The sequence below is a fragment of the Melanerpes formicivorus genome, unplaced genomic scaffold, assembly GCF_026170545.1.
Source record: "Melanerpes formicivorus ecotype bairdi unplaced genomic scaffold, bMelFor1.0.p_v2 SCAF_9, whole genome shotgun sequence".
Classification (NCBI taxonomy): domain Eukaryota; kingdom Metazoa; phylum Chordata; class Aves; order Piciformes; family Picidae; genus Melanerpes; species Melanerpes formicivorus.
Genome location: NW_027142361.1, coordinates 25,867,214 through 25,894,766, shown reverse-complemented (window position 1 = coordinate 25,894,766; position 27,553 = coordinate 25,867,214). Strand labels below are relative to the sequence as shown.

Here is a 27,553-nt window from a genome sequence, read left to right as displayed (position 1 = left end):
CTGTACATCATGAATTGTCAGTGCTAATATTTAGGTCAGTGTTGGTGTGCTGAAATAATTTTGACATATACATGAACTGTCCCTTGTTTCTTTTCTTCCAGACCCTCATCGTGGCTTGGATCAGAGCAAACCTGAGTGTTTACATCTCCCGGGAGCTGTGGGATGAGCTGCTCAGTGTTCTGTCTGCCCTGACAGACTGGGAGGAGCTCATAAATGAATGGGCCAATATTATGGACTCTTTGACAGCAGTGCTAGCATGAACTGTGTATGGAGTGGAAATGACCAACTTACCCTTGGATAAGTTCAGTGAACAGAAAAAAAAAAAAGCAGAGAGGCAAAGGTTAGTGTCTGTCCTTCAGTGCTTGTTTATCCCAAACAAGTTAAACACTGAAGTTTAATCTTAACAATTAATTTAATCTAACCTTAAATACTGCTTAATCTTGTCTAAGAACCTGTTTAATCAAATGTGCAGTGCTTTGGATTTATGTATTCTTATCTTTCATCATGGGAAGAAAGGTGATTTGGGTCAGTGGGAGAAAGCTGTTGAGCAGGTTTTAGTATGTGCTCAAACCCAGGATTTTCTGTGTAGTGGAAATTTTACATTTCAGTGGTTTGCTGTGCTTTAGTCTGGTAGTCACAGTATCACAGTATCACCTAGGTTGGAAAGGACCATTGTTGCAAGAAGGGGCCGCTATACGATCAATGTGATCAGCGGAATCCAACTTTATTGAGCATCAGACACATCTTATATATGGTTTACTATAATTATGCCCACTTGGCAACATATTATTGGTTACTCTCTAAAAGGTTACATCATTGTTTTCACAACTCTGTGGAATTCTTCTATCCGGCCTAATTGCTCTCTTTCCCAGATCTCGCCTTCTCCTTATCTTGCTTGCCTCCCTTCTCAGGGGCAGCTGGACTTCAGCATACCAAGCAATCAGCACTTTCTCACAGCTCCTACTCCACCACTATATTATCAACAGAGAATTCTTCAAGGCCTGAATTGCACAGGTGTTCCTGGGACCCAAGTCCCCTCTTGCTCAAAACAAACCCCAACAAATTACCCGTTTTTCTTTTGTGCAAGGAAGGCCTTGGAGGTTGTCCTTTGAACACTTTGCATAATACAATTATAAACAAGTTTAACAATAATCAAAATTAGTACAATAATACCTAAAAACCTTAAAGCTTACTACTATAATTAACAAACATATTTACATCAAGTCTGGGTATCCCTATCAGACACGTCTGAAAAAGTTCACTCACAGTCTGAAGGCTCAATCAAAATTCATTATTGCCTGTTATGTTGGGCCATGTTACCTATACAAGGCACAAAGCTTAAGTTGAATCTAGATAGAATGCTCTAACAGAGCTGGCATAATACATGGTCAAAGATAACAGACATTGTAAAGAAGGACTTAGATCTTAATAGTTCTGATCTTTACATTTCACTCTTCTTATTGACAGAGAAGACTTGATTATGCCTGAACACATTACAAAGATTAAAACATAAATGCAATCCTTAACACTGTTTTACAATCTACTTTAGGGATATGTTACATTTTTATTTTCTCTAGGATGGTCAAAAATCATAAATTGTTTAATGGTAGCAAGATTTCTTTAATCTGTAAAGGTAGATCTGGCCAGGCTCTAGCTTCACAGACAGAAAACTTGCAGGCAATCAGCAAGAGCAAAAGAGCTTCATTGCTTTGCCCAATATAAAATTACCCATAATAATGTGTTTTTGCTCATCCTAGTAATACTGATCTCTTATTGGTATCATTAAAAAACCTTTTTATTTTTGCTATGGGGTATTCTCCCTTCCCCCCCCCCTTTTTTTTTTTTTTTTGTTTGTTGATGTTTTCAAGCAAAAATGAAAATGCATGTTGTGTTGTTATGAATTTTGATTTTCCCTCTAGGTGTGTAAAATTATAGCAAACTGGCGAGATAACATATAAGTCCCTATGAACATTTTCTCTAATCACACAACAATCAACCAACCACAATATTCAGTCCTAATTCACATGATGCTGTGTTACATTCTTCTGATTGATGCTTTTGACCCCAGATTATCATAACAGTTATTGTGATCGATGTTCGACTTCATGGGAAATGCTGTTTCCTCTTAGTCTTGATTCTTCTGCACATTAGTGAAGGAATAGTTGATAAAATTAATACCTATTTACTACAAACCTTAACTTATGCTAATACCAAAAATCCTTAAAACCTTAAAAGACTATGTTAAAATTAATCCATCAAATCAGTGTCTAAAAAGAAATAAAATTGTTACATTAACTAAAAAACACTTTCCAAAATTAAAACCTGTTTATACATTCCTTAACTATATTACATGGAGCTCCTTTGGAATGCCTAGGCAGAAAACTAAGAAGGTTTGAACCAAAAGAAAATCTTACAATTTGAACTCTTTACTAAGTACATACACCTTACTGCAATTACTATGTACCAAGTACTTATAAATACCAAATGCTTACTTATTCATTATGCTTATTAGAAAAACTTAACAAAACTCTAAATAACAAATCTCTGAAAGACATTACAATCAGAAATGACAAAATGAGTACTGTTGCTTTAAATCAGAACAGAGCCATGGTCGACAGTAGCCGTACCAGAAACCGCTGGGAGGGGGGGGTGGGGGTGTGGGTGTGCTGAGGTTAAGACCACACCCAATTGCTGCATCACATCCCGGCCCACCAAAGCATTGATTCCATTAGGCAATGGCATAACTGTAACTGTAATTAAGGCCTGTTTTCCTTCAATCTTCACTACAATTTTGTGGCTACTCTGCATTACTGCTTCATCTCCTCCAACACCTTCTACTTCTCCTATTGCTGGCTCTAAAGGCCAGTGTCTCGGCCAGTGTGCATTACTCATGATTGTGATGTCAGCACCAGTATCTAGCAGGCAAATTAATTTCACATGCTGAGACCCGTACCAAAATTCAACACCAGTGACTGGTCATCTTCCCATTGGTATAGTTAAGAGAGCCAGTCCCCCTGTGGATCCAAAGCCTTTGTCACCTTGTACAGGCTGATCGCATGCCATTTCCACATCACAACACAAATAACACCACTGTAATCCGCATCAATTACCCCTGGCAATACCATTACCCCTTTAACACCCATAGATGATCGACCCATTAACAATGCTCCTACAGGCTGACCATTGATGTATATAGGTCCCTTTACATTTGTTTCCACTTTAATGGGCCGATTATCTATTAAGGTAGCATCTACTGCTGTTGCCACGTCCAAGCCGATGCTCCCTCTGGTTGCTGGTTGTAAGGCTGAGGTGTCGTTTTCATTTCTGCGTCCTGCTGGTAATAGACTGGAGCTGCCACTTGTGTCCCGGCGCGGCGGCTCTTTGCGCTGCTCTGGCCGTTTCCCAAACTTTGACATGCATTGGTGGAATGAGAATTACTTTTACAATTATCACACCATACAAATTTCACTCTACATTGTGATCGGATATGCCCTTCTTTACCATACTTATAACATCGTATCTTCCATTGAAAAACATCCCCTTGTTGCCCCCTCGTATTAGCCTTTAAAGGAGCTAAGGCTGCCAATATTTGGGTCTGTGACTCCGCAGCCTCTTCCAATTTCAGTGATCGTTCAGCCAATTTGTGCATAGTATCTATGAGAAAAGCCTGTGGACCAGAAGGTATGTTAGCTGCTCTTTCCAGCATCTCCTCAATTGTGGTCCCCTGTGGTAAATTTACCAATACTGATTTTGGTTTTGTATTAGCTCCTTCAAAAGCTACACTTTTTAACATATAACCCTTTAAATAGTCAGGAATATCCGAATTACTCATTGCCTCACATACACGATCTACAAATTCTGCAAACGACTCCTCTGGCTTTTGTCTTAAAGACATATAGTGCGGACTTTTAGGGTCTGCTTGTACTCTTTTTAATGCCTTTTGGGCACATTCCATTGATTCCTGAAAGACCGCAGGACCACTTCGAACATGTCGTTCAACACCAAACCATTGTCCTGTTCCCATTAATTCATAGTTTCATAGTTTCATAGTTTCATTCAGGGTTGGAAGGGACCACAAGGATCATCTAGTTCCAACCCCCCTGCTATGGGCAGGGACACCCCACACTAGATCAGGCTGGCCAGAGCCTCATCCAGCCTGGTCTTAAACACCCCCAGGGACGGGGCCTCGACCACCTCCCTGGACAACACATTCCAGGGTCTCACCACTCTCATGGGGAAGAACCTCCTCCTCACATCTAGCCTGAATCTCCCCACCTCCAGCTTCATTCCATTCCCCCTAGTCCTATCACTACCTGAGATCCTGAGAAGTCCTTCCCCAGCCTTCCTGTAGGCCCCCTTCAGATACTGGAAGGCCACAATTAAGTCACCTCGGAGCCGTCTCTTCTGCAGACTGAACAGCCCCAACTCCTTCAGTCTGTCCTCATAGGAGAGGTGCTCCAGCCCTCTGATCATCCTTGTGGCCCTTCTCTGGACCCGTTCCAGCACCTCCACATCCTTCTTGTAATAGGGGCTCCAGAACTGGACACAGTACTCCAGGTGGGGTCTCACCAGGGCTGAGTAGAGGGGGAGGATCACCTCCCTCCACCTGCTGGCCACACTTCTCCTGATGCAGCCCAGGATCTGATTGGCCTTGCGGGCTGCAAGTGCACACTGAGAGCTCATGTTGAGCTTTTTGTCCACCAGCACCCCCAAGTCTCTCTCTTCAGGGCTACATTCCAGCCAGTCACTGCCCAGCCTGTATTTGTGCCTGGGATTGCCTCGACCCAGATGCAGGACCCTGCACTTGCTCTTATTGAACTTCATGAGTGTGGCCGGTTGACGTTGCCCCCTTAAGAAAGGGAATATGGTGGACGGAAGTTGGTAAACGGAAGGAATAATCTAAACTAATTTCATTGGGAGAGTGGGAGGAAGCACCTTCGGAACTGGGAGTGAACTGGACATTTCTAGGACATTTCTATCAGTCTTGCTTTCGATCCTCCACAGTGCAGCTCTGTCTCTGTGCTGGGCTTTCTGCCAAGGCCTCAGCCTTGAAGTCCAGATACCAGGCCTGTATTAACACCTTTCCAATTAACACAAACTGCTTCTAGCATTTTTTTTTCCTCTCTCTTCTTTCTCTTTCTATCCCATTCTGGGGAAAGGGGGGGGAGAGAGGGGAGAGCAGAGGCGGGGAACCCCCTCTGCCTTGAGGGGGGTCACTCTCATGTCTGTGTTACTCTGTTGTATATATTTGTATATATTGTAGATACTGTAAATTTGTAAATATTCCCCTGCAAACCCTACATTGCTTTGTAAATATAGCTCCACTGCCTTGCTAATTCAGCTTGTGAGTTTTTTTTCCTTCCCCTTCAAGCTTCTTTCCCTTTACCTTACAAGGGGGAAGGGAGGAGGCTTCTTGGCCTTACCCTTCCACCCACCACATTTTTTTTTATTGGCGCCCAACGTGGGGCAGATAATTAGTTTAATTTATTATTTGATTGATTTAGTGTTTTCTAGCTGAATTAGCAAACATGAAGGTATTGTGGTTTGTGGAGCGATTATTCTTTTCAATTTTTGGGGCGCTGATTTACAGATATTGTTTGGGTTTGATTTTGGATTACCTGGGTAAATATTTGGTGCGGACAATTTATATGTGGGTTATGTATAGAGTTAAATTATGGTATGGAAAATGTATTAATTTCCTATGGCCAGTGAGATACAGGAATGTTACCTCCACCACTCTCCCAATTGAGATAAAGGGTTTTAAGATTCCACCTGAGGAGAGAGTAACTTTAGGTGATGCCTGGGATCCAAAGGTGATTTATTTCATGTGTATAATCCTGCTCTCAGTGATAATTAACGTGTATCTGCTGGTCTCTTTGCGGCGAGAGAGAAAGGTGTCCAGAGCTTGTTTTGTTATTAAAGCTAGATCAAAAAGAAAACGCCGTGGCTCTCGATCAGTCCCAGAGTCATCTAGTGACAAGGACTGTGGAGAACCCGTGTCAGTTAAAAAGAAGGCTAAACAGTTAATTGGTAAAGCAGCTCTAAATGACTTTGCTGATTCTAGCAAGCTGCCAAAGGCGGCAGCTGGTATCAACATGGCGCCTACTCCTTCTCCCACTCCTTCTCCTTCTTCTTCTTCTCCGTCGGCCATTAACGGAGCAACGTCACTTCCACCAACTCCCTCGGTGGGACCGGAAGTCACTGCCCCAGCAGCTGATTTATCTCAGGACCTGTCAGCTTCCATTAAGGTGGCTGTAAATTCAAACACAGCTCCAGTCAAGATGGCTCCTTTAAAGACTAGAGGTGCAAAGGCCCAAGATGGAGAAGAAGAGGTGGAGACTGATCCTGGTGAGGGGCCCTCTACTCTAAAAGATCCTGCTCAGGAGGAAGAGAAGGTTTGTTTTAAAGATCTAGCTAACCTAGTGAGATCAAAGCAGGATAGAGATGAAGTTAGGAAAGCAGCTGGCAAAGGTGGTTCTCAGCTTAAAGAGATCCTTAGGAGAATGACAGCAGGATTATATGGGCAAAGAATTCAGGGAGATGAAGATGAAGATGATATTTTGGAGTGTTCTTCTCCACGGGAGGAATTGCGAAATGTCCGTAAAGATTTCACCAGGGCAGATAAGGAGCCAGTTCTAGCTTGGCTTAGTAGGTGTTATGATACAGGTGCTTCAGCTCTAACAGTTGGAGACAAGTCAGCAGCTCAGTTAGGAACTCTCTCAAGGGACAATGGAATAGATAGACATCTAGGCGAAGCTCTCGGTAAGGTTAATCTGTGGATACGCCTTTTAATAGCGGTTGCCCTGAGATACCCTTCCCGAGATGATCTTCCATGGAACCCTAAACCCTGGACTACCATAGATGAGGGAATTAAGCGCTTGAGAGAATTTGCTGTTAGAGAGCTACTCTATGGTGAACATGAAACTCTGAATCCGGATGACATTCCTGTGGGTATTGGTCTTGCTAAAAAGATCATCAAACTTGCTCCTTCTAATTATGCAAACATTCTGGTAAGCAGAATTGTGTCAAGAAGTTATGGTGGAGCTTCTCCTACGGTTGGCCAATTCAGTGATCAAATGAGACAATTGGAGGATAGCATGACACGTGGTTCTTTGGTTTCGGCCATCAAAACTATGTCTGGTGATATTCAGAATTGCATAAGAGAGTTAAAAGATGAATTTAGAAATTCCATATACCAATTGGCACAAAGGGATAATTTCAATTCTTCCTCCAGGTGGGTACAAGTTTCATCTGTGAGGAATACACGTCCTCCAAGGAGGTCATTCCAAAACAGGACATTCCAAAACAGACCACCAAGGCAATCACGTAGAACTATTTGGATAACTCTGCGTGATCAGTTTGGTGAGAACATGAACCGCTGGGATGGCCAACCAACTTCTAATCTTTTCAGGAGACTGAGAGAACTGCAAAGTGGCAGAACCCGAGGTAGCAATACCAGAAGGGTAGCTGTTACTTCCACAGTTCCCCAGAATGACTCTTGTGGCTCCAACAGTGGCTCCAGTTATAACATGCAAAGTTATAACCCTGCAAACTATGTGCAATGCACATGTGCGCATGTTCCCCATAATTAGGGGTGCCCTGCCTCCCTCCAGGGGGAGGAGAGGGATAACAGAGATAATAGAATCTATTGGGATGTGTACATCCAGTGGCCTGGCACTTCACAATTTCAGAAGTACAGGGCCTTGGTTGACACAGGAGCTCAGTGCACCATAATACCATCAAATTATCAGGGATCAGAGTCTATAACTATTCTGGGAGTCACTGGTGGATCTCAAGAGTTAAGTAAGGTAGAGGTTAATATAAGTTTAACTGGTAAACAATGGAGGAAGCATACAGTTGTGACCGGACCTGACGCACCTTGTATTTTGGGAATTGATTTTCTGAGGGAAGGGCGTTTCAAAGACCCTAGAGGTTACAAATGGGCTTTTGGAGTAGCTTCAATAGAAATTGATGGACAAAAATTGAAGCTGTCTGCTAGACCTGAACTTTCTGATGAATCTGCAATTGTGGGACAACATAAGATACAGGACATTAAATTGCCGGTTGCTTCTCAGACCGTGCATCACAGACAATACAGAACCAACCGTGACTCTTTGTTGCCCATTCAGAATCTGATTCGTCAGTTGGAGAGTCAGAAAGTCGTCAGCAAAACTCATTCACCTTTCAACGGTCCAGTGTGGCCTGTGCGGAAGCAGAATGGAGACTGGCGTCTGACAGTAGACTACCGAGCCCTGAATGAAGTGACACCACCTATGAGTGCAGCAGTACCAGACATGATGGAGCTACAGTATGAGCTGGAATCCAAAGAGGCCAAATGGTATGCTACCATAGACATTGCTAATGCATTTTTCTCTATTCCCATAGCAGAGGAATGCAGGCCTCAATTTGCTTTCACCTGGAGAGGAATCCAGTACACTTTCAACAGACTGCCAATGGGCTGGATCCACAGCTCAAGCATCTGTCATGCAGTGATCCACGATGCTCTGGAGAAAGGCGGTGCTCCAGAACACATCCAGTTCATCTGGGGTAAAACTGCTGAGGAAGTCTTTGAGAAAGGTAACAAAATCATTGACATTCTTCTGAATGCAGGTTTTGCCATCAAACGAGACAAGGTGAAAGGACCTACCACAGAGATTCAGTTTCTGGGAGTGCGGTGGGAGGATGGACGCCGACACATTCCAGTGGATGTGGTAAATAGAGTCTCTACCATGACAAGTCCCACAAACAAGCAAGAGACCCTACGTTTCTTGGGGATAGTGGGATTTTGGAGACTGCACATTCCTGGATACAGTCAGATTGTGAAACCTCTGTATGATGTGACTCGAAAGAGAAACCATTTCCACTGGGGACCTGAACAACAAGCACCCTTTGACCAGATAAAGCAAGAGGTGATTCAAGCAATGGGTCTGGGACCTGTCCGAGATGGTCCAGGCATTAAGAACATTTTGTACACAGCTGCAAGTGACAATGGTCCAACCTGGTGCTTGTGGCAAAAAGCTCCAAGTGAGACACGTGGACGACCTCTTGGTTTCTGGAGTCGAGGTTACAGAGGTTCAGAGGCTAATTATACTCCAACAGAGAAAGAAATCTTAGCTGCCTATGAAGGAGTAAAAGCATCTTCTGAAGTGATTGGAACTGAATCACAACTTCTCTTAGCTCCCAGATTACCAGTTTTGAATTGGATGTTCAAAGGCAAAGGCTCCACACCACATCATGCCACAGACTCAACATGGTCTAAGTGGATGGCTCTGATAACACAGAGAGCTCAAATGGGAAATCTTGAAAGACCTGGTCTAGTGGAGGTGATCTCAAGTTGGCCTGAAGTCATCAACTGTGCTAAACCTCCAGAGGAGAAAGTAACTCGTGCTGAGGAAGCTCCTCCTTACAATGACCTTTCTGACGATGAAAAGAAATATGCTTTGTTCACAAACGGTTCCTGTCGTCTTGTTGGAAACAAGCGAAGGTGGAAGTCTGCAGTGTGGAGTCCAACACGCCGAGTTGAAGAAGCAAAAGATGGAGAAGGAGAATCCCGTCAGTTTGCAGAGGTAAAAGCTGTCCAGCTAGCTCTCGACGTGGCTGAACGTGAAAGATGGCCAAAGCTTTATCTCTACACCGACTCATGGATGGTGGCCAATGCTCTATGGGGTTGGCTAAAGAACTGGAAAAAGAGTGGTTGGCAGAGGAAAGGAAAACCCATTTGGGCAGCCAACCTATGGCAGGACATTGCTGACCGAATCGAGAGAATTCCAGTGAAAGTGAGACACATCGATGCTCACATTCCTAAGAGCAAAGCTACTGAGGAACAACAACACAACCATCAGGCAGATCTAGCTGCAAGAGTTTCTCAAGTAGACATGGACTCTAATCTTGATCTCGACTGGAAACACTGAGGTGAGATATTCTTAGCTCGGTGGGCTCATGATTCATCAGGACATCAAAGCAGAGATGCAACATACCAATGGGCTCGTGACAGATCCATAGACATTTCCATGGATGCTATCACACAAGTCATCCATGACTGTGACATTTGTGCTGCTATTAAGCAGGCAAAACGACTTAAGCCCTTGTGGTATGGTGACAGATGGTCCAAGTACAAGTATGGTGAAGCTTGGCAGATTGACTACATCACTCTACCACGTTCTCGTTCTGGTAAGCAATACGTGCTTACTATGGTAGAGGCAAACACTGGATGGTTGGAAACTTATCCAGTTCCACATGCAACTGCACGCAACACCATTCTCGGTCTGGAGAGACAGATCCTGTGGAGACACGGAACTCCAGAGAGGATTGAGTCAGACAACGGAACTCATTTCAAGGACAACCTTGTAAAGAACTGGGCAAAACAGCACGGTATTGAGTGGATATTCCACATTCCCTACTATGCACCAGCTTCAGGGAAGATTGAACGCTACAACGGTTTGTTGAAGACCACTCTCAAAGCCATGGGGGGCAGATCTTTGAAAAACTGGGAAAAGCATTTAGCACAAGCAACCTGGCTGGTAAATAGTAGAGGTTCAGTGAACCGAGCTGGACCTGCACATTCAGATCTGCTACGGAAAGTAGAAGGTGATAGAGTTCCTGTTGTTAGAGAAAAGAATCTGTTAGGTAAAACTGTTTGGGTATTTTCACCCTCAGGAGAGGCTAAACCTGTCCGAGGGGTGGTCTCAGCTCAAGGTCCGGGTCACACTTATTGGGTAATGCAAGAGAATGGTGAAATTCAATGTATTCCACAAAGAAATCTAACTTTAGCTGAAAGAGGTTAATTTCGAACTGTTGTACAGCTACATCGCGTGCAAAGGAAGAATCAACGAGGAATCTACGGTGCACGAACCCTGAGATCCCTGAGAGCCCTGAGTCAACTAAGAGACCCTGAGATTTCCCTGTTTCCCTTTTCTTCGCTTCATCAGTGAAGAAATGAACTGTTTTCCATTTTTCTCATTTTCTGATTTTCTTGGACTTTTGAATCATCTACATCTGAGCATAGCCGGAATGGACTATGAACTTTACTCACGAACTGTAAATATCATTTTGGATTGGATGGACAGTATGAACAGCCAATGAAATTGTTTAGAAGGGGTGGACTGTGGCCGGTTGACGTTGCCCCCTTAAGAAAGGGAATATGGTGGACATAAGTTGGTAAACGGAAGGAATAATCTAAACTAATTTCATTGGGAGAGTGGGAGGAAGCACCTTCTGAACTGGGAGTGAACCACAATGAGGTTGGCTTGTGCCCACCTCTCCAGCCTGTCAAGGTCCCTCTGGATGGCCTCCCTTCCCTCCAGCGTGTCTGCTGCACCACACAGCTTGGTGTCATCAGCAAACTTGCTGAGGGTGCACTCAATGCCACTGTCCATGTCACCCACAAAGATGTTGAACAAGACAGGTCCCAGGACTGATCCCTGAGGGACTCCGCTTGTCACTGGCCTCCACTGGGACATGGAGCCATTGACAGCCACTCTTTGGGTGCGGCCATCAAGCCAGTTCCTTATCCATCTAGTGGTCCACCCATCAAACCCATGTGTCACCAGCCTGGAGATCAGGATGTGGTGCAGGACAGTGTCGAAGGCTTTGCTCAGGTCCAGGTAAATGACATCAGTTGCACGCCCCTCATCTATTAATTTTGTCACCTGCTCATAGAAGGCAACCAGGTTGGTCAGGCAGGATTTGCCCTTGGCAAAGCCATGCTGACTGTTCCCAATCACCTCTTCACTATTCTTTTGAGCGAGTAGTGACTCCAGGAGGATCTGCTCCATGATCTTTCCAGGCACAGAGGTGAGACTGACTGGCCTGTAGTTCCCTGGTTCCTCCTTCTTACCCTTTTTGAAGATGGGGGCAATGTTTCCCCTTTTCCAGTCTGTGGGGACTTCACCAGATTGCCATGACTTTTGAAATATAATAGAGAGGGGTTTAGCAACCTCATCTGCCAGTTCTCTCAGTACCCGTGGGTGTATCCCGTCGGGTCCCATGGACTTGAACACTTTCAGGTTCTTCAGATGATCACGAACCTTATCTGCACTTACAATGGGCAGTTCTTCCTCCCCGTCCCTGGCTTTGACTTCCATAACATCAGTAGTGTGGCTAGAGGCCCTTGCAGTGAAGACTGAGGTAAAGAAGTTATTAAGTACCTCAGCCTTTTCCTCATCACTTGTGACCATGTCAACATTTTCCTTTTTTTTTGTTGTGCTGTGACTCCAGCCAGGGGATCCCCCTGCTGCTGTTGTGTATTCTCTGAGAGCTGACAAAACTGACCCCAAAACTCATCAAACATCATTTGAGAAGGAGTCAAAATCATTCTCATCAGTGTCTTAATGTCCTCTGGAACCAACAAATCACTACCCCAGATATACTGCAGCATTTGTCGGGCAGGCTTGCCATGTAGCCTGCTTTCAGCTACCGTTGCTCTCAATCGCTGCAAAATCTTCCAGTCCAAAACCTGATAGTGTCCTTGATTATGATCAATATCATACGTTACAGGAAAACACAGTACCTTAGACAACTCAGCAGCCACATCGTAACATCCATTTTTCATAGCCTCCTGAGCAATCGCTTTCCAGTTAATTTGCACAACTGCTCCCGAGCTAGGTTTCTTCTCCATTTTATTTTCTAAGAGCATTTCTTTTCCCTGGGAACTTTCTAAAATCAGTTTTTGACACATGTGCTCCACCAACTTTTCTAACTGAGCCGGAGAAATAGATAATGGTGTCTCCCTCTGATTTACTGTCTCAGTTTATGATTCTACGCTGTTGTTCAGTTCAGCCGAAGCCCCCACTCCCTTAGCCAGGCAGGCTGCGCCTGGGGCTAGGTCATTAGGCGCCTCACTGAATTCCGTCGGTGGGGGTGGGGGTGGAGGTGGAAATTCAGGTCTTGCAGGGCACGGTAGTGGTATTGTGCTCTGTGCCGGAGGCGGCCCCGTGCGATATTTTTCAAACACCTCCTTCGGTCACAATTCAGATACAACTGGCGCTGCATCCCGTTCTGACAAATTCGCTGAAACTGCAGCAGCCATTCGCTGTTCCAGTTCATAGGTTTTAACACAGTTCATGCATTCTCGCCACGACTTTTGCAGCTTTATAGCAGTTTTATCACCATCTATAACCAAGTCCCACAACTTGTTCCTGTATTCTCTCCAACAAGCTTCATCAAAATAACTATCTCCGCTAGGGAAATGCCCTAAAGCGGATCCATGGGCCAAAAGCTCAGGCATTACTTTAGACGATATCTCCGCCTCACGCTTTTCTAAAAAGCACTTAAATAAATCATACGCCGCCTGCCTATCCATTACTATCTATTATGCGGTAATACCTGTGCGCACAGCCTCAGAGCAGTATTGGCTTACGGCGTCTTCGGTCTTCTGCTGTTTCCTCCGCCTCTCTGTGGGTCGGTAAACACAGCACCAGTACTGCTATCCTGGACCGGAATACTTCTTGCTTTCCGCGCTCTCGAACCCTGATAGTCCTCGTCGGAACGGCACGGCTCCCTTCTTCGCCGTGACTCCTTTCGGAGATTTGCAGGACCCTCCTTTTTGGGTTCAGGACCCACTCTGTGGGGTCCCTGTTCAAGGCGCCACTGCCCGCATTCTCCACCACTGTTGCAAGAAGGGGCCGCTATACGATCAATGTGATCAGCGGAATCCAACTTTATTGAGCATCAGACACATCTTATATACGGTTTACTATAATTATGCCCACTTGGCAACATATTATTGGTTACTCTCTAAAAGGTTATATCATTGTTTTCACAACTCTGTGGAATTCTTCTATCCGGCCTAATTGCTCTCTTTCCCAGATCTCGCCTCCTCCTTATCTTGCTTGCCTCCCTTCTCAGGGGCAGCTGGACTTCAGCATACCAAGCAATCAGCACTTTCTCACAGCTCCTACTCCACCACTATATTATCAACAGAGAATTCTTCAAGGCCTGAATTGCACAGGTGTTCCTGGGACCCAAGTCCCCTCTTGCTCAAAACAAACCCCAACAGACCATTCTTTTCCATGTATTTTTATTGAACTGCATTAATTACAACACTTCAACACAACAGAGCAACACACAGAACAAGAGGACAGACTCAAGCTGCACCAGGGGAGGTTTTGGCTGGATATTAGGAAGAAGTTCTTCACAGAAAGAGAGATTGGCCATTGGAATGTGCTGCCCAGGGAGGTGGTGGAGTCCCCTTCACTGGAGGTGTTTAGGAAGAGACTGCATAGGGTGCTTGGTGCCATGGTTTAGTTGCTTAGATGGTGTTGGATGATAGGTTGGACTCGATGATCTCAAATGTCTCTTCCAACCTGGTTAATTCTATTCTATTCAGCTAATTTATTTGCCACCTTGCAGCTGTTGCACATAGTGGAAGTAGTGATTGGTTTTTATTAATTGTAGAAATGAGTCTCTTGTTTGAAATGTTAATATTTTTCTTGTGAGAGTGCTTGAAAGTCCATTTGTTGTTGAGCATCAAAATGTGCCCAAGCACACAATGCTATGGAATTTTGTTTTCTTTATTTCTTAGGTGGCATTTTAGAACCTCAGAAGATAGCTGTAGTGGGAAGATCTTTTTCATTAAGCTGGAAAAGTCATCCTGAAGTTGTGGAGCCAATGAGGTTCAGAAGTGCTACAACCTCTGGAGCCCCAGGAGTTGAGAAAGCAAGAAACATTGTTCGTCAGAGAGCAACAGGTTAGACCACAACTAAATACTGATGTTCCCTGTGGTAGTTTAGCCTGCAGTTATCTTTTAAAGGCATAGCCCAAAACTGCCACAATCCCAAACACTCAGGAACACCCAAGTTTTAAATTTGCCTTTGAGATGTGGCTGCTTCCAGAAGTTGTGCAATTTGATAATTGCATTCCTCAACAGAGATGTTGTGCATCTCTGCCTGGCTGTCTTGACCATCACCAGTATGCATAAAGACTCCAAGTACTTTGAAAAATTCTGCATATATGCTTTTCAATGCATTCCATTTAGTTGCAAATTAGTCATGTGCTTTATTTGGTGTACTTCCAGAAACAGGAGAACAGATGTGAGGTGAGGAGTGATGAGGGAATGTGAGACCCCAGGCACTGAAGAGACAGATGATTTTTCAAGTATTTCATCAGCCTGAATTTGATCTCTTTCTATTCTATTCTTTTTATTTCATGGTATCATGTTTCTGTTCTCCAGTTCCTTGGGCCTTGTCTTAAAACTCATAGAATCGATTCAGTTGGCCTTTAAGGTCATCAAGTCCTTTAGCACCACATCTCTGCACCATCTAAACCTATCCAGGGATGATGATTCAACCATCTCATTCAGCTCTTCACAGAAAGCCTCTTCTGCTTTTGAGCAGGAGATATTTCAGGGCACAACTTCCTTCCTCATCCTCAACAGATTAGTCATGTTCCTTACCTGGAGAACTTGAAGGAGGTGATTTTAATATGGTTTTGTGGCTACGGGCTACATAACTAAGCTACAATCTTCAGCTTAGATCACAAAACATTTTGGCAATGGAGTAAATCCATATTTTGTGTCTATTTTATTGTAATTCATTGAGTTCCTATTTGTGCTCCAGCACAGCAGAGTCTTCTGCTACAGCATTTTTCCCCTAGTAGAGAGAACCTGAAAGTATTGCTCAGCACGGGCTGAGTTCAAATTGAAAGAACTTCCTACCTTTAGTATGAAAAGCTTATTTGGTAGGGAGCAAGTAGGTTGTTAGTTGGGAAGATGAACTTCTTTGCCTCAATTTTTACTAGAAGGGCAGAACGTCTTCCTGACAGCTGGCCTGCAGAGCTAGCAGAAGGAGCCAGGGAGCTGCACAGTTTCCCTATGTTCCATGAGGCGGTGGTTGGAACTCTCCTTAGCAGCTTGGATCCCCACAAGTCCATGGGACCAGATGGGATTCATCCTAGGGTGCTGAGAGAGCTGGCAGATGAGCTGGCCAAGCCACTCTCCATAATTTTCCAGCAGTCCTGGCTCACTGGCGAGGTCCCAGAGGACTGGAAGCTGGCCAACGTGGTGCCCATCCATAAGAAGGGCCGGTTGGATGAGCCAGGGAATTACCGGCCTGTCAGCCTGACCTCAGTGCCAGGCAAGATCATGGAACAGGTCATCCTGAGTTCAATAACACAACACTTACAGGATGGCCAAGGGATCAGGCCTAGCCAGCATGGATTTAGGAAGGGCAGGTCCTGCCTGACCAACCTGATCTCCTTCTATGATCAGGTGACCCGCCTGGTGGATGTGGGGAGGCCTGTTGATGTAGTCTACCTGGACCTCAGCAAGGCCTTTGACACCGTCCCACATAGCAAACTGCTGGCCAAGCTGTCAGCCCATGGCTTGGACGGGAGCACACTGCGATGGGTTAGGAACTGGCTGGGTGGCCGAGCCCAGAGAGTGGTGGTGAATGGTGCCACATCCAGCTGGCAGCCAGTCACTAGTGGTGTGCCCCAAGGATCAGTGCTGGGCCCTGTGCTCTTTAACATCTTTATTGATGATCTGGATGAGGGCATTGAGTCCATCATCAGTAAATTTGCTGATGACACCAAGCTGGGGGCAAGAGTTGATCTGCTGGAGGGTAGAGAGGCTTTGCAGAGAGACCTCGACAGGCTGGACAGATGGGCAGAGTCCAACGGCATGAGATTTAACACATCCAAATGCCGGGTTCTGCACATTGGCCACAACAACCCCATGCAGTGCTACAGGCTGGGGTCAGAGTGGCTAGAGAGCAGCCAGGCAGAGAGGGACCTGGGGGTGCTGGTTGATGGTAGGATGAACATGAGCCTGCAGTGTGCCCAGGCAGCCAAGAAGGCCAATGGCATCCTGGCCTGCATCAAGAACAGTGTGGCCAGCAGGAGCAGGGAGGTCATTCTGCCCCTGTACACTGCACTGGTTAGGCCACACCTCGAGTACTGTGTCCAGTTCTGGGCCCCTCAGTTTAGGAAGGATGTTGACTTGCTGGAACGAGTCCAGAGAAGAGCAACAAAGTTGGTGAGGGGTTTGGAACACAAGCCCTATGAGGAGAGGCTGAGGGAGCTGGGGCTGCTTAGCCTGGAGAAGAGGAGACTCAGGGGTGACCTTATCACTCTCTACAACTACCTGAAGGGAGGTTGTAGACAGGCTGATGATGGTCTCTTCTCCCAGGCACCCAGTACCAGAACAAGAGGACACAGTCTCAGGCTGCGCCAGGGGAGGTTCAGGTTGGATGTGAGGAAGAAGTTCTATACAGAAAGAGTGATTGCCCATTGGAATGGGTTGCCTGGGGAGGTGGTGGAGTCGCCGTCGTTGAGGGTGTTCAGAAGGAGACTTGATGGGGTGCTTGGTGCCATGGGTTAGCTGTTTGGGTGGGTTGGATTGGTTGATGGGTTGGACACGATGATCTTGAAGGTCTCTTCCAACCTGGTTTGGTTTGGTTTATTCATGTTTGAAAAGCTCTTAGTTCCTTTTGTGTCTTATGATCATAGCAAAAAGAGAATTCCTCTGGTTTTCATGGGGTTTGTGATCATCAGTGGCTCCCAAGTCTGCAGGTGCAAAAGTATTGTCATAAATACTGTGCAAAAATACTGTTTGCACATGCTGGTAAAACAAGTGACCATTTCAAATCTATCAAATGTCTGTCCCTTCTCTAATTTAAGACTATTTAGAAACACAGAAAACTCTGCTACTAAGCCAACACTTCCAGAGGTGCCAGCTTTCTAATTGCAGTGTAGCAGTCCCTAAGGTGAACACAGAAGCCAGGGCTGTTCATGGGAAGACTGGAGCTGTTTAGTCTTGAGAAGGCTGAGAGGAGATTTTATCAGTCTATAAATATCTGAAGGGTGGGTGTCCAGGTGGTGTCAGGCTCTTTTCAGTGGTGCCCAGTAATAGGACGAGGAACAATGGGTTTAAGTTAGAACACAGGAAGTTCCACCTCAATATGAGGAGACACTTCTTTACAGTGAGGGTGATGGAGCACTGGAACAGGCTGTCCAGAGAGGTTGTGGAGTCTCCTTCTCTGGAGACTTTCAAGAGCTGTCTAGGTGTGTTCCTGTGTGGCCTACCTTGGGTGATCTGGTATTGCCAGGGCATTTGGACTCAATGATCTCTGGGGGTCCCTTTCAACCCTGAACATTCTGTGACTTTAGCAGAGTGGACATTTTAGGAAAAGTGTCTCTTACTAGGGGCTTTTAAAAATCCCTGTATTTTCCAGCCCATATATAAAACCAACAAAGCAGCCCTTAACTCAGCATAAAAATACTAGAGCACCTCCTGCCCCTAGCTAAGAGGTTTTCTTGTGTTTGCTGCTTTTGTATCTGAGGTTATCAGAGAAACAGCAAAGTACAGCTGTAGCAGCAGAAAATCTTGTGCTCACTGCCTTGCTTGAATATTTTCACTGCCTCCTTCCTCCCTTTTGTCTTCTAATTGTCAACATAGGCATTGCTGTGTACAAGAAGAGAAAGTTTACAATGAATAAGATACTTGATTTTTCTTAATGATTTTATTTTAGACTTCTAATTCAGCATAACATTTAGTAATGTCATTAATGGTAAATTGCTCATTTTCTGTAGGGGAAACTTAAAGCTGTTGTCAAGGTTGTAAAGCTAATTCTTTGTTCTACAAAGCTTCGTGTTTAATGTATCATTTGTGTTTAATGTATCATGACATTCAGAATCCCAGGCACTACATCTTTTTGTCTTCTGACATAATTATTGCTTTATTTTTTTCCTGGAAGCTAAGCGAAGCCAGTCTATCAGCAACTGTGTTCATCTTTATGAGGCTTTGCCAGCCACTAAAAGTGTCCCTCTTCTGCTTCACAATGTGAGCTCTCTCTTACCTGGTCTTTCTTACACTTCTTGCTCTCACAGACTGTCAGGTACTGTACTTTAAAGTCAACTTTTATATGAATGTTCTTTATATTTTTAAGCTGCTGTCTGTCTATTCCCTTTCTGTCCAGTTGATTGTTCTCTGACAGTGTGGAACAAGATGTTTTGCACTGATGCTGTTTCCTGTGCCTCTGATCTGTTCAAAATGTGGAGTTAGGTAATATTGGTAGCTATTAAGAGATGAGTAATGGGAGTGTGTCTTGTCCTGTTACCAAGAGTGTTACCAAGAGTTACCTGTCAGAGTTACCAAGAGTGGCAAAATATGGCTACTCCTAAAGCTTTTTTTGTTGTTACTCTGTCCTTGGATTTATTGTCCAAAAAAGGAACTTTTACAGGGAGGAGGAGGAGAGCAGTATCTCTTCAAGGAACTACTGTAGAAACTAACTGTAGAAATTAACAATAAGAAGAACAGCAGGAAGAGCCTGCACTCCCTATTGGACCTGAAGGGGAACATGGTGACCGAAGATGAGGAAAAGGCTGAGGTCCTGAACGCCTTCTTTGCCTCAATGTTTAACAGCAAGGCAGGAGTTCAGGACGAGTGGCCTCCAGAGCTGGGCGATGGGGTCGGGGAGCAGTGTAATGCCCCAGAAATCCATGAGGAATTAGTTCAGGACCTGCTGAGCCACTTGGACACTCACAAGTCCATGGGACTGGATGGGATCCATCCTAGGGTGCTGAGAGAGCTGGCAGATGTGCTGGCCAGGCCGCTCTCCATCATTTTCCTCCAGTCCTGGCTCACCGGTGAGGTCCCAGATGACTGGAAACTGGCCAATGTGGTCCCCATCCATAAGAAAGGTCGGATGGAGGAACCTGGAAACACAGGCCAGTCAGCCTGACCTCAGTGCCAGGGAAAGTGATGGAGCAGATTATCCTGGCGGCAATAACTGCGCACCTGAAGGATGGCCAAGGGCTCAGGTCCAGCCAACATGGATTTAGGAGGGGCAGGTCCTGCCTCTCCAACCTGATCTCCTTCTATGATCAGGTGACCCGTCTGGTGGATGTGGGGAGGCCTGTGGATGTGGTCTACCTGGACTTCAGCAAGGCCTTTGACACCGTCCCCCACAGCAAACTGCTGGCTAAGCTGTCAGCTCATGGCTTGGACCACTACACTCTGTGCTGGGTTAGGAACTGGCTGGAGGGTCGAGCCCAGAGAGTGGTAGTGAACGGTGCCACATCCAGCTGGCGGCCAGTCACCAGTGGCGTCCCCCAGGGATCAGTGCTGGGCCCTGTCCTCTTCAACATCTTCATTGATGATCTGGATGAGGGGGTTGAATCAGTCATCAGCAAGTTTGCAGATGACACCAAGTTAGGAGCAGATGTTAGTCAATTAGAGGGTAGAAAGGCTCTGCAGAGGGACCTCGACCAACTGGACCAATCCTGATGCTGCATTTCTAATACATGAAATGGAACCTCTTAAATTTACAGACAGCAGCAAGTTCCTTGCTGATGACTGCAGTATAATTGCTGGTGGAAGTCTCATCGGTTGGCATCCTGATTCTGCTGCTGTGTTATGGAGGGGAATCCTGGGAATTCTTGGGGATGTGAACAATATTCAGTCACCTAAAATCCATGCAAAAGTTTTTGGCTATCTGTACGAGTTGTGGTACAAACTTGCCAAGGTATTGTACGGGAATGCTTACCTCTAACGTGAATCATTTCTCTTGTGAAAAGTGTTTCTAGGTTTGGTGTAGTATCAGCATCTGAAACAGAAGCATCAGATTTGGAGGATTCTGTCATAAGGAAACCTAGTCTTGTTTGAATGAAGAAGGTTCCTGAGAGTTTGGATTAATTGAAATGGAGTGAGAAAAGAAAATACAGGTACAGAAACAGTATGCTGCAAACGCTGCTATCTGGTTAAAGCCTGTGGTACGCCCTTAAAGAGCACTACTTGCTTAGGCTGTGGGGAAGCACTAAGGAACAAGCTTTCCTGGGAATTTTGGCTTAAGTAGGAGCTCTGAATAGTGTATAGTGTCTTAAAGTAAATAAAATGAGAAAGAATAACATGAGATGTAGAGCATTAATAAAGTGAGTTGTCAGTTCGATTAAGTCTCTTCTCCTTGAAACTTTAGATACGGGACAACCTTGTTATAAGCGTGGACAATCAGTCTACTCCCTCTCCTCCTGTCCTAATTCCTCCTCTCAGGATATTTGCCTCATGGTTGTTCAAGGTGAGTTACTTCTACAACTTTCACATGTTGGTGTTTTTGTCTGTATTGGACTGAATTTGTCTGTTTATGTGTTTGTGGTGGGTTTGAGAGAAGGGCTCAGCCTTCTCCCCCCACAAAGAGGAAGAAAGAAACCACAGCTAGCCAGCTGGAGAAGCAAAAGGGAAAATGCTATATTTACAAGAAATTTTGGGGAATGCAGGATATATATACACAATTTACAGTAGTTACAATATATACACAGAAATATACAGCAAAGTAAAAGAGACAATAATACAGGAACGAAATTTCCTACTCTGGAGGAGGGTTCCCCCCCTCTACCCCCTTCTCTCCCCTTTTTCCCCAAAGAGGGTTAGAAAGAGAGAAAAAGAGCAGTTATTAATTAAAGCAAAGTATATTAGTAGGCCTTAGTTGCTTATCTGTCCAAGGTCAGTCTGGCAGGGAGCCCAGAAGCAGATGAGCTGGAAAGGGAAAAGGAAAGGAGCAAACTGAGAAACGTCCCAGCTGCACCTAAGCTTAAAACTGCATTTTTACCAATCCACCAATGAAATTAGTTTAGAATATCTGATTGTTTTTGTTAATATTCCAAAACATTCAGCCATAGTGTCCCAGCACTGTCTCTTTCTTAAAGGCACAGCCTCAAACGGTTACAGTGTTAGAATAGAATTAGCCAGGTTGGAAAAGACCTTTGAGATCAAGTCCAACCTGTCACCCAACACCATCTAATCAACTAAACCATGGCACCAAACACCCCATCCAGTCTCTTCCTAAACACCTCCAGTGATGGTGACTCCACCACCTCCCTGGGCAGCCCATTCCATTCTATTCCGTTCTTTCTATGAAGAACTTCTTCCTAACATCCAGCCTAAACTTCCCCTGGTGCAGCTTGAGACTGTGTCCTCTTGTTCTGGTGCTGGTTGCCTGGGAGAAGAGACCAACCCCTACCTGGCTACAACTTCAGGGAGCTGTAGACAGCAATAAGGTGTCCCCTGAGCCTCCTCTTCTCCAATCCCAGCTCCCTCAGCCTCTCCTCATAGGGCTTGTGCTTGAGGCCTCTCATCAGCCTTGTTGCCCTTCTCTAGACACATTCCAGCAAGTCAACATCTTTCCTACACTGAGGGGCCCAGAACTGGACACAGGACTCAACTTTTCATGCTTATCATCACAGCTTGCTAACAAGATGAATATCCTCCAAAAGCAATTTGGGCTTGAATCTATTTTAATAAATATATGAAACAGATTTTCTCTATGGAAAATATGCTGGTTTGTGTTAGCTAGCTGCTAGAAAACAAGTCATAATACAATGTTTTTGTTCTTCTCAGGCAACCACCCTGCCAAATGAATACAAGGAGGGCAAGCTGCAGGCATACAGGCTGATCTGTGCTATGATGGCTCGGCGTCGAGATGTTCTGCCCAATTCTGATTTCCTGGTTCATTTTTATTTTGTGATGCACCTTGGCTTAACAAGTGAAGACCAGGTACCAGCTTTACTTGATTAAAAAGCCCCAGTTACTGCTGTGTGCTGATGGAAATGTCTGTGTTGCCACATTTGAAGGGCTGAAGCAGAAAGGAAGCAATGCTTTGCCACAATTGATGTATGAAATTATCCTGCGTTGCCCAGTCTGTGCCTCTCTTTAGGTTACACAGTCCTAGCTTATGTAGACTGCCAACATAGGACAGACATAGACCTGCTGGAGCAGGTCCAGAGGAGGGCAACCAGGATGATCAGAGGGCTGGAGCACCTTTGCTACAAAGACAGACAAAGAATTTGGGCTGTCCAGCCTGAAGAAGAAAAGGCTCCAGGGAGACCTACAGAAAGGCTAGGGAAGAACTGTTTTGAAGGGCTTGTAGCAATAGGATGAGGGGCAATGGTTTCAAATTGGAGTAGGATAGATTTAGGTTGGACATCAGGAGGAAGCTCTTTACAATGAGAGTGGTGAAATACTGGAGCAGGTTACCCAGGGATGTGGTTAAGACCCCATCCCTGGAGACATTCAAGATGAGACTTGATGTGTCCCTAGGCAGCCTGATGTAGTTGGAGGTGTCCCTGCTGACTGTATAGGGGTTGGATAAGATGACCTTTGAGGGTCCTTTCCAACCTAATAGAGTCTGTGAACCTATGACTTTTCTCATTGCTCTCTCAGTTACACATTTTTAAACATCAGTGAATCATTTGCAAGTTACTGTCGCAATTGCATTGCAGTTGCTTGTTGGTTTTTCTTTCTCCATTTCCTGACATTCCTGAGGAATAGTCTCTGGGTTTCTGTCCACCTGCATTGCACAGCTAGTAGCTGGGTCAAGCTGCTCACATTAATAATGTTCAAGTACTCCATTAATATTAAAGTCTCCAGCAGCACTGTGTTTGACCAGCATGTTTAAACTTGGGTTCTTTTGAAGTGGGAACCTCATTCTTCAGGGGATCTCTAAAACCATCATCCCAGCTCTTTTTGACTAGTGCAAAGGAGACTGAAGGGGAGGACTGAGACAAGTGGTTGTCTTATCACTGTAACCAAGATGTTTGAATGTCCCTGAGCCCTAGGTTGGCCTCAAAGTATTCAGTGAGAGATGAGGAAAAGGCTTAATCTGTTGAGATGTAAGAAGATTATAGGGCCATAAAGACTAAAAAAAAAATAATAATAAAGAATAATAAAGAAAGAATTAAAAAAAAAAGGAAAAAATATAAAACAACTATTTTGTGTTTTTATAGCTGTAGGAGTAAATTTTCTTCCCCAAAATGAAGTCTCAGAGCAGTGGACAGAGCTGTGTTGGGGATGCCAGCAGAGGGCAGATGAGAGAGTGAGAAGTAATGAATGGGTACCAGGCTCTTGGCCTCTGAAGCTCACTTCTCTTGAAAAGTTAGAGAATTTGGAAAGATCTCTCTTTAAATAGATAAAGGGGGGAGGAGAGCAGAAAGGGAAAGGATTTTCTTCTGGAATAACCTGAGTCCCAGCTGCTGCTGAACATCAGAAGAAAGTCACAAAAGCAGCTGGTATTTAATAAAGCACAAATGAAAATGTGACCAGTGAGAATCACTGAATGCCAGCCTGGAAGGGACCTGAAGGCTCATCTGCTCCAACCTTTCTAGGTGATAGTGCAGTTGAAATGAGGTGGCTCAGCACCCTGTCAAACTGAGCCTTGAAACTGACCAGCATAGAGGAATCCACTGCTTCCCTTGGGAGATGATTCTAATCTCTAACCGTTCTCATGGGGAAACATTTTCTTCTGGATTCCAATGGAAATCTCCCCAGCAGTAACTTGTCCCCTTCACCCCTTGTCTTTTCCATGTGACTCCTTGTAAAAAGGGAGTCTCCATCCTCCTGGTAGCCACCCTCTATGTCCTGGTCCATGGTAATAAGGTCTTCCCTAAACCTTTTCTTCTCAAGGCTGAACAAACCCAGTGCTCCCAGCCTTTCCTCACATGGCAAGTAAAGATGATGAAGACTGTATAATGAAGGTGGGTCCCACACATCACATCATTCCAGGGTTTCCCATTATTTAGCACTCTTGATGCTGCCCTTTTTTTCCTCCATGCCTCACTCATTTTGCTTTTTTGCCTCTTGGTGGCACACTTGACCACCAGTTCTCTCTGGTGTTACTGCTCTTCTGCTTTCCTTCCCTGAACCTGTTTGAAATGGTAACTGCTTTGGAGCTTAGCTTCTCATGCAACATGTTGACAAACAGCATTGTCCTTATAGCTGTTCCTACATTTCCAGTACAATTAGCTTCAAGGTGCTGGATGGGTGTAGAGTTTGCATGCTGAGGGTGGTGACCGCAGATGCAAAAACTCTTTTACTTGAAAGGATTTTAGTTAGGATCACAATTACATTTCTGGTCCCCCCCCCCATCCGGGTGAGACCACACCTGGAATACTGTATCCAGTTTTGGGCTCCCCAATTCAAGAGAAGCAGGGATCTGCTGGAGAGAGTCCAACAGAGTGCTATGAGGATGATAAAGAGACTCGAATCTCTCTTTTATGAAGAAAGACTGAGAGATCTGCGGCTGTTTGGTCTTGAGAAGAGAAGGCTGAGAGAGGATCTTATTAATGTCTATAAATATGAGGGGTGGGAGTAAAGATGACACCCTGACACAGCTGTTAAGTGAGCCTACCAGGGGACAGGCTCTGCTTGACCTGCTGTTCTCCAATAGGGAAGGGCTGGTGGGAGACGCGATCGTGGGAGGCTGCCTAGGGTGTAGTGATCATGAGATAGTAAAGTTTTCAATATGCAGGGAGATAGGGAGGACTGCCAACAGAACCTTCACCTTGGACTTAAGTGCAGATCAGGTTCGTGATCATCTGAAGAACCTGAAAGTGTTCAAGTCCATGGGACCCGATGGGTTACACCCACGGGTACTGAGAGAACTGGCAGATGAGGTTGCTAAACCACTCTCTATTATATTTCAAAAGTCCTGGCAGTCTGGTGAAGTCCCCACAGACTGGAAAAGGGGAAACATTGCCCCCATCTTCAAAAAGGGCAAGAAGGAGGAACCAGGGAACTACAGGCCAGTCAGTCTCACCTCTGTGCCTGGAAAGATCATGGAACAGATCCTCCTGGAGTCACTACTCGCTCAAAAGAATAGTGAAGAGGTGATTGGGAACAGTCAGCATGGCTTTGCCAAGGGCAAATCCTGCCTGACCAACCTGGTGGCCTTCTATGAGCAGGTGACAAAATTAATAGATGAGGGGCGAGCAACTGATGTCGTTTACCTGGACCTGAGCAAAGCCTTCGACACTGTCCCGCACCACATCCTGGTCTCCAAACTGGTGACACATGGGTTTGATGGGTGGACCACTAGATGGATAAGGAACTGGCTTGATGGCTGCACCCAAAGAGTGGCTGTCAATGGCTCAATGTCCCAGTGGAGGCCAGTGACAAGCGGAGTCCCTCAGGGATCAGTCCTGGGATCTGTCTTGTTCAACATCTTTGTGGGTGACATGGACAGTGGCATTGAGTGCACCCTCAGCAAGTTTGCTGATGACACCAAGCTGTGTGGTGCAGCAGACACGCTGGAGGGAAGGGAGGCCATCCAGAGGGACCTTGACAGGCTGGAGAGGTGGGCACAGGCCAACCTCATGAAGTTCAATAAGAGCAAGTGCAGGGTCCTGCATCTGGGTCGAGGCAATCCCAGGCACAAATACAGGCTAGGCAGTGACTGGCTGGAGGATAGCCCTGAGGAGAGAGACTTGGGGGTGCTGGTGGACAAAAAGCTCAACATGAGCTCTCAGTGTGCACTTGCAGCCCGCAAAGCCAATCAGATCCTGGGCTGCATCAGGAGAAGTGTGGCTAGCAGGTCGAGGGAGGTGATCCTCCCCCTCTACTCAGCCCTGGTGAGACCCCACCTGGAGTACTGTGTCCAGTTCTGGAGCCCCTATTACAAGAGGGATGTGGAGGTGCTGGAACGTGTCCAGAGAAGGGCCACAAGGATGATCAGAGGGCTGGAGCACCTCTCCTGTGAGGACAGACTGAAGGAGTTGGGGCTGTACAGTCTGCAGAAGAGAAGGCTCCGAGGTGACCTAATTGTCGCCTTCCAGTATCTGAAGGGGGCCTACAGGAAGGCTGGGGAAGGACTTCTCAGGATATCTGGTAGTGATAGGACTAGGGGGAATGGAATGAAGCTGGAGGTGGGGAGATTCAGGCTAGATGTGAGGAGGAGGTTCTTCACCATGAGAGTGGTGAAACCCTGGAATGTGTTGTCCAGGGAGGTGGTCGAGGCCCCGTCCCTGGGGGTGTTTAAGAGCAGGCTGGATGAGGCTCTGTCCAGCCTGATCTAGTGTGGGGTGTCCCTGCCCATGGCAGGGGGGTTGGAACTAGATGATCCTTGTGGTCCCTTCCAACCCTGACTGATACTATGACACCACTGAAGGGAACCTGGCACCTTCATCACAGTATAACTTAGGTTGGAAAGGACCTCGAGGATCATTGAGTCCAACCTATCAACACAGACCCCATGACTAGACCATGGCACCAAGTGCCCTTCTCTGGACCTGCTCCAAGTAGATTCATGTCTGCTGTACTGGGGGCTCCAGAACTGGTTGTAGTTCCAACCCCCCTGCCATGGGCAGGGACACCCCACACTAGATCAGGCTGGCCAGAGCCTCATCCAGCCTGGTCTTAAACACCTCCAGGGACGGGGCCCCAACCACCTCCCTGGACAACCCATTCCAGGGCTTCACCACCCTCATGGTGAAGAACCTCCTCCTCACATCCAGCCTGAATCTCCCTACCTCCAGCTTCATTCCATTCCCCCTAGTCCTATCACTACCTGAGATCCTGAGAAGTCCTTCCCCAGCCTTCCTGTAGGCCCCCTTCAGATACTGGAAGGCTACAAAAAGGTCACCTCAGAGCCTTCTCTTCTCCAGACTGAACAGCCCCAACTCCTTCAGTCTGTCCTCATAGGAGAGGTGCTCCAGCCCTCTGATCATCCTCGTGGCCCTTCTCTGGACACGTTCCAGCACCTCCACAATCCCTCTTGTAATAGGGGCTCCAGAACTGGACGCAGTACTCCAGGTGGGGTCTCACCAGGGCTGAGTAGAGGGGGAAAATCACCTC

General features: G+C 45.8%; 1 long non-coding RNA gene across 1 annotated transcript; it reads left to right on the top strand.

The window, feature by feature from the left end:
• The first annotated feature begins 42 nt into the window (after positions 1-42).
• On the top strand, positions 43-18,820 carry LOC137443476 (uncharacterized). Its single transcript, XR_010987892.1, has 3 exons — positions 43-340; positions 14,522-14,686; positions 18,690-18,820. It is a non-coding gene; the product is annotated as an uncharacterized lncRNA (long non-coding RNA).
• Positions 18,821-27,553: the final 8,733 nt, after the last annotated feature.